General features: G+C 35.2%; 1 long non-coding RNA gene across 1 annotated transcript in view; it reads left to right on the top strand.

Annotated features, from left to right (window-relative positions):
- LOC110455614 overlaps nt 1-6,789 on the top strand; it is a 20,306-nt gene extending 13,517 nt beyond the window's left edge. The window contains exon 7 of the long non-coding RNA XR_002463472.1: nt 5,682-6,789. This is a non-coding gene — a long non-coding RNA (uncharacterized LOC110455614). The remainder of the gene's footprint in view (nt 1-5,681) is intronic.
- Nucleotides 6,790-7,715: the final 926 nt, after the last annotated feature.

The raw sequence follows: 7,715 nt of genomic DNA on the forward strand, positions 1-7,715 counted from the left end.
AGTTCATAATTTGCAGCAGATCCTACTTTAAATAATATAATATTATTTGATAGCGTAAAACATTGTTTTGATAGTTTTTTGGACAAAAAAGTGAACCCTGTCGTACACCTTTGGAAGGCGGCACTAAATAGTTCATAGCACAGGCCCTGGGGACCTTTTTAATTTTTTAAAAATATCTCATGGGTCGTGTCTTAGGGAGCTACAAATATAACCCAGTAATGGTTAAATTGCTTTGTGGGCAAAATTCTTTTGTTCCTGTAACAGGTCCTTTACGGTAGTTGAATGAAAATTAAAGTAAAATAAAACCAATGCACAATTTGAAAAAAAATCAACCCCAGGTTAGGCAGGATTTGAACCCGGGATGCTGTGGTAATAAGGCTTGCATATTACCACGAGGCTAGGTTCGTACCAGAGGTCATAATGGAACATTTTTTAGGTCACCTGAGACAAAGTCCGGCCGGGGTAAACTTTTGTTTGTCCGGCAATCTCCTCCTACATTTTTCGACCATTCTCTTTGAAACTTATTATACATTATAATCATGATATGAAGTTGTGTCTCCCTTAAAAGAATTTTGATTCGACAATCTTTCCAAAAGTTATTGCCCTTTGTTCATTTCAGTATTTGATTTTTGTCTGGCAATCTCCTCCTACATTTTCCGACCGATCTCTTTGAAACTTGGTATACATTATAATCATGATGTGAAGTTGTGTCTCCCTTAAAAAAAATTTGATTCGACCATTTTTCAAAAGTTATTGCCCTTTGTTCATTTTAGTATTTGATTTTTGTCCGGCAATCTCCTCCTACATTTTTCAACGGATCTCTTTGAAACTAGGTATATATTATAATCATGATATGAAGTTGTGTCTCCCTTAAAAGAATTTTGATTTTACAATTTTCCCAAATGTTATTGCCCTTTGTTCATTTCAGTATTTGATTTTTTGTTTGGAGATCTCCTCCTACATTTTTTGACAGATCTCTTTGAAACTTGGTATACATTATAATCATGATGTGAAGTTGTGTCTCCCTTAAAAAAAATTTGATTCGACCATTTTTCAAAAGTTATTGCCCTTTGTTCATTTTAGTATTTGATTTTTGTCCGGCAATCTCCTCCTACATTTTTCAACGGATCTCTTTGAAACTAGGTATATATTATAATCATAATATGAAGTTGTGTCTGCCTTAAAAGAATTTTGATTTTAAAATTTTCCCAAAAGTTATTGCCCTTTGTTCATTTCAGTATTTGATTTTTTGTTTGGAGATCTCCTCCTACATTTTTTGACATATTTCTTAGAAACTTATATTAGTAGGCTAAATAATCCTGATATGTTGTTGTGTTTCCTTGAAAAGAATTTTGCTTCGACGATTTTTGCAAAAGTTTTTGCCCTTTGTTCATTTCAGTATTTGATTTTTTTATCTGGAGATTTTCTCCTACATTTTTATAGCATATCAGCTAACCACTCCTTGAATGATGCAGATCTTATTTCAATGTAAGAAAGTATATAACACTATATGGCATTCGATGGGCGTATATTGTTCCGCCCCGCGGTACTTTTGTCCTTGTTTAGAATCAGAGGTGCTAGTTTCAAATACTTTTCAGTCTTAAATCTGTGTGCTAGATATTGAATAAGGTGGTTTTATTGTTTTTTGTCACTTAGAATAATATTTCTGTTCATGTTAAAAATCAACTCTCTGTATACTCTCTGTATCAGGTGACCAATAAGGCTCATGGGCCTCTTGTTTATATATGTATTTTTTTTTGTGTGAATCTCGTTTTGAAATCTTATTCAGAGAAATAAAGCATTTACTTACTTATTGAATAATAAAATGTACTTATAAGAACGGTGGGACGTCGTTTTTGCCTTAAAAAACGTCTCTGTTTATCAAAAAGAAAGTTGCAATGGCGTGACGTACTAATAAGGGCACAGATCCGGAATCAGAAATTTAAAACTATAATATAAACAATAATCACACATATTAAAATAAATAAATAAAATCGCTCACCTTCAATTTAAAAGTAAATAATCCCCATTTTAATATTGTAGTTACTGAGGGGGAAAAAAGTTACAATATTTCAAGAAAACTGATAAGGAAAAATTGTTGTCCGAGATAGTCTGCTGGGATAAATCTGTTTTCGGTCCTGTAAAAATAATTTCTTAACCTGTCCGAATGTCCTGTAATGATTTTAAAAGTTTGGTACATACTGCTTGATGCATTAAGGCTTTATTTAATATTTGATGATACTTTTGCTGAAAAAAAAAGTTTTTAAATCTTGGACCAGTAAGTTTCTACTTGGGGTACGGTAAACCTCCGGTCAGTTCGAATCGGCTGATAGTTCGAACACGTTTTTTTTCCAATAAAACAATAATTTTCTAGCTAGTGATAGTTCAAACTCTGATTGACCCTATTTCGGATAGTCCGAACTTGTCAAATGAAGAACGTAAAGTATTTTTTTTTCTCCGGCAAACTCCATTGAAAGCTCGCGGCGATCGGCCCCGGAAAAATGCCAATTCTTTGATCAACAGACACGTTTAGGGTAATGGGTTGTATGTGTGAGCATTGCAGTATAGTTGTGACAGACAAACCATAAATATATGTCACAGGTTTTAGCGTTGATTCATTTTTTACATTGTTTGAAAAATATATCGTGAATGAGACAGTCAATTGCAACTTAGGCCCCGACAATGTATAAATAACATGCGATCAGTATGAACTGATGTCACGCTGTATGGCAAACTAAGAAATCGCCCGTGTATTGTCAAATACAGTGTTAACTAAGCATTTTGATTATTTAATTGCGACCAGACATCCCTTAATTATTGCCAATCAAGGTGTTACCTTTAATGTGTGCCCTCACACCAGGTAGCTAGGGTAGGACACGATGTCGCGGTAGGGATCGGCCGCCCAGCCATTGTGAGTGACGTGTTAGCATTCATGTCAAAGTCCAAAAATCCACAGGTGTCCCAATTAGCGATGGGTAATTTTGAAAGTTTCAACTAAGTTTGGTAGGTATCAGGACACAAGCTAGGTAGTCTAACTTTTGTGTCACAAATGAAACGTGTACTGACTGTTTAGGGGCCTACACAATAGCCTCTGCTTCGCAATAACGATAATAATTATCACGAAATGAAGAAAGTTTAATGATCAATTAACATTGAATTAAATAATATACTATCATTTTACCCATTTATAAATGTGCCATTGTTCTATGCCAGGCCGTCGTTGTTACGTATCGACCTTACATTGGATATATAGAGGTATACTCCAGTGAAGAAATATGTCGGGTATATGTTTGTGACTTGATTTACACTTTGCCGAAATTTTTGCCGATAGTTCGAACTCACGCTTAATTTCTGAAGCATAATTTTGTATAATCCGAACAGGTTCATCATTATTTATTTAATTTTGTTCAAACTGACCAAAGGGTTTACCTTAAGTGCATTTGAAGATTTAAAAAATATTTTTCTTGCCCTGATTTAATAAGAGGTTTCCTAGGATTTGGTATGTGATAAGCATGTCTAAGTAAACAGAAAATTATCTTATCTATCTAATAAGAGATTTCCTGATAAGTTGGTGACTAGCGTGTTTATTAGTCCCCCACCGGTTCCCAGGGGGACTAAAGGTTTGCACTCTTTTTGTACGTCCTTCAATCCGAGATGTTTGTCCGGGACATATCTTCTATATTATTTCACCTGGAGTATATATTGGGATGACGGAGTGCAAGAAAAAGGTCACTATGACCTCACTGTGACCTATGCTTTGACCTTAACGTTTGAAAAGTTTGTCCAGGGCATTTTCACCTGGAGTAACCAGATTTGTTGTACTAGGGACATCTTGGTATGGCGGAGTTCAAGAATTAGGTCACTATGACCTCACTGTGACCTATGCTTTGACCTTTGACCTTACCTATTGAATAAGTTAGCAATCATTAGCGGTGGGGGACTATGGGTTGTAATACTTTGCCTTGGGGTGGTTGATTCCATATTTTTATGTCGCCTGCAGAACAGGTGACATAGTCGTTATGGTTGAGGTAATGTGACAGGTTTGGCTCTCACGTCGCTATGGTTGAGATAATGTGACAGGTTTGGCTATGAAGTCGCTATGGTTGAGATTATGTGACAGGTTTGGCTCTCACGTCACTATGGTTGAGATTATGTGACAGGTTTGGCTCTCACGTCCCTATGGTTTAGGTAATGTGACAGGTTTGGCTCTCAAGTCGCTATGGTTGAGGTAATGTGACAGGTTTGGCTATCACGTCACTATGGTTGAGGTAATGTGATAGGTTTGGCTCTCACGTCGCTATGGTTGAGGTAATGAGACAGGTTTGGCTCTTAAGTCGCTATGGTTGACGTAATGCGACAGGTTTGGCTCTCAAGTCGCTATGGTTGAGGTAATGAGACAGGTTTGGCTCTCAAGTCGCTATGGTTGAGGTAAAGTGACAGGTTTGGCTCTCACGTCGCTATGGTTGACGTAATGCGACAGGTTTGGCTCTTAAGTCGCTATGGTTGACGTAATGTGACAGGTTTGGCTCTCACGTTGCTATGGTTCAGGTAATGTGACAGGTTTGGCTCTCAAGTTGCTATGGTTGAGGGTTGAGGTAATGTGACAGGTTTGACTCATGTGTGGAACTCCTGTGATAAGCTGTGTAATCCTTCCTCTGTACTTAAGGTCATAGGAGTGTATTGATAAACGGAGGTAGGAAGTACATCCCTAGTTGAAAATCCAATGTAGGGAGACAGTATCACAATTTCCGCATATTCTAATGTTTAATATTAAACTGATGGATATTGTATGTTTATTATTGACAGAACAGTGTTTTCTCTCAATATTAAAGTATTTCAAAGCAATGCAGGCATTAATTCATTTTTTTTTTATCGATGAGCCACATGTATCCATTTTTCTGTACTTCAGGAAACCGGCTACCTATTTCACTACTGTGAAGTTTTTCAAGAAAGATAACTCTTACCTGCAATTACTATGTGCATATGTTTTTATTATAAAATGTCAATTTTTAATCGTTTATAGATAGTTTATTTGACATAATTTCAGCATTTATTAAATTAATATACATTAATGCAATACTAATCTATGGCAGTATCATTTTTATTGACTTCATTTTGCAAACAATTGTGTCTTTCATTTTTTTTTCAAAAGTCACTCCTTTTTACATAAATTTCCATTTAAATTCCGTAAAATTATGACAACCTATATTTTTTTTGTGGCAGAAAATTTTCTTTACTTCAAAGCAATATAACTACAAAATTTGAAGAAATTCTACTGAGAAATGGCGACACAATCCTATTACCTTAATGACAGGTCAGTATTGTGATGATGTCGCAATGTAAACGATGGATTGGCGTCACATTTAAACATGGTGTAACTAACAGCCGATATTCACTCTACAAAGACTGCAACAATAGAAATGCTCTCTTTATGGATAGGTGAAATATCCCAGAATCCAGGATGTAATAAGGTTTACAATTTCTTCACATAGGTGTACTGGTAAACAATACAAAAAGCTCATTCCCTCATTGCTTGACAAACTTTTAGTATATACATTTTTCGAAAATTTCAAAAACTGATGAATGTTTTTGAAAATGGTAATGATGTACTGTAAAGAAAGGGCCATACTGATGATAATAATAATAAGACTGATAATCAATTGTTCTTACATCCATTTCAGAGCCAGGGAAGAATTGACAAATGTTTCCAACCAGAAGCATTTTTAGAATCTAAAAAGGCAAAAAGGTCTGGTTTCAAAAAGGCTCTCTCAAAATTAACAACTGCTCCTACTTCTAATCTTTCCCAAACCGAGGCAAAGATGCTATGGATGAAAGACAGAAAAAGTTGAAAGGCAAAGCGATCAGTGAAAGGCAAACGTCAAAAGGGTAAAGGTAAAGGAAAGGGCAAAGGCAAGTTGAAAGGTGATTCTAAGAAGAGTGAAGGTAAGCCTTATAAGCTTATTAAGGAGGTTGTTGAGCTGTCGGAGAGTAGCTCAAGTGATGAGGAAATGGGTAGTGCATGTAAACCCAAAGTTAGTAAGTCAGCGAATGTTGCTGCTGCGTCTTCGGTGAGGAGAGATGAGTTGAAATCCCTCTCCCATCTGGAACCAGGATTTTGTCGGGACGACGATGAAGATACAAGCGAGACATTGGGACAAAAACTTAAATCTCACTTTGATCGTCTCGAAAAATTATTTGATACACAGATGGAAGTGCAACAGAAACCTAGTGGTAGACAGACGAGTAAAAGGAGGGGTAAACAATCCTCCAATACTGCTGATGAGGAAATGACAATGTCAAGGGTCTCACGGACATCGAAAACTAAGGCTCGCTCAAACTTGGCCAAGATGAACATCTCTGACTGTTCATCTGGTAATGATTATTGATGTAATCGTTTAAGGTTGTTCGACCTGACCTATTTCTATGTAATAGAGAGCTGTAACATTGTAGAGGGATTCTGTTTCTGTATAGGTACCATGTTATTCTGAAGGGCAATACAAGTATTGTATCTTCAGGGTGTTTTGATACTTAATTCTGATTTGTGAAAATTTAAAAAACACATTCAATAACATTTATATTAAAATTTGTTGTTAATTGAATGGAGCTAAATTCTGTTTCTTGTCTTGACAGTATATGCTTTGTGTATTGTCTGATCCTGGATTCAAAAAACTTTTCACCCTGTCTGTGCGCCCATCCTTCCAGAAAGTTTACCCATGAACATGTATATGAAAATTAATTTGTTGAAAAAAATATGTTCAGGTTGGACAATTTTAAATGTTTAGATATGATGATATATTTTTTAAGTGTTTTAATTTTGTTCACAATATTTCACTTTCATAAAATTGTCTGAAAAAAAATGCTGTTATATATATATTTAGAATTTAATAATTTGTAAAAATATTGCTTCCAATTGAAGTTTACTTAATACCTTTTTACTTCCCAAAAGTATGCTTGTTGTGAAAAGATGTGTGTTCAAAATTAAAACATATGCATGTTTGTTTTGTTTTTAGTTATTGTTCATTGTTAAAAATATAATATATTTCACCAACAAGTAAATAGAATTGTTGGTGCAATATGCCTTAATTGAATTGATACTAACCTATCAATGATTTGTGATATAAGTTATTGATTGAATTATTTGATGTATTTGTATAATGTTTTTTCCACAGGTAGAAAATGTTTAACTACAGATGTTATGTGGATTCACTATCAACTTGCTTGAAAGATTCAACAATGTGCAACTCGTTATTATTATGACACGACCTGCAAGAACCTTATTCCTCCCTATGAAGTAAATATCAACTGATTCTACAAGATTCTAGAATAACATCATTTTTTCATGATACAAGGACCCCAATCTTGGTCCATAAATGGCATGGGTATCATTTCCACATAATTCGGAGGATATACTGCACTTATTTACATGAAATGAGGATTTAAATTTAGTTTCATGAATGGTTGTCAACTGATTTTGAAAGATTCAAGAACACACAACATAAAAATTTCAATGATTTAGACCCGAAATATTTGTGTTCGAGATTTACAGTGTAGCTACAACACCCAGATTTCATGTCCACTACACAACATCACCAATACAGTAGCTACAACATCCAGATTTCATGTCCACTGTACACAACGTCACCAGTAGTGTAGCTACAACATCCAGATTTTATGTCCACTGTACACAACGTCACCAGTAGTGTAGCTACAACATC

The sequence above is a fragment of the Mizuhopecten yessoensis genome, unplaced genomic scaffold (assembly GCF_002113885.1).
Source record: "Mizuhopecten yessoensis strain PY_sf001 unplaced genomic scaffold, ASM211388v2 scaffold931, whole genome shotgun sequence".
Taxonomy (NCBI): domain Eukaryota; kingdom Metazoa; phylum Mollusca; class Bivalvia; order Pectinida; family Pectinidae; genus Mizuhopecten; species Mizuhopecten yessoensis.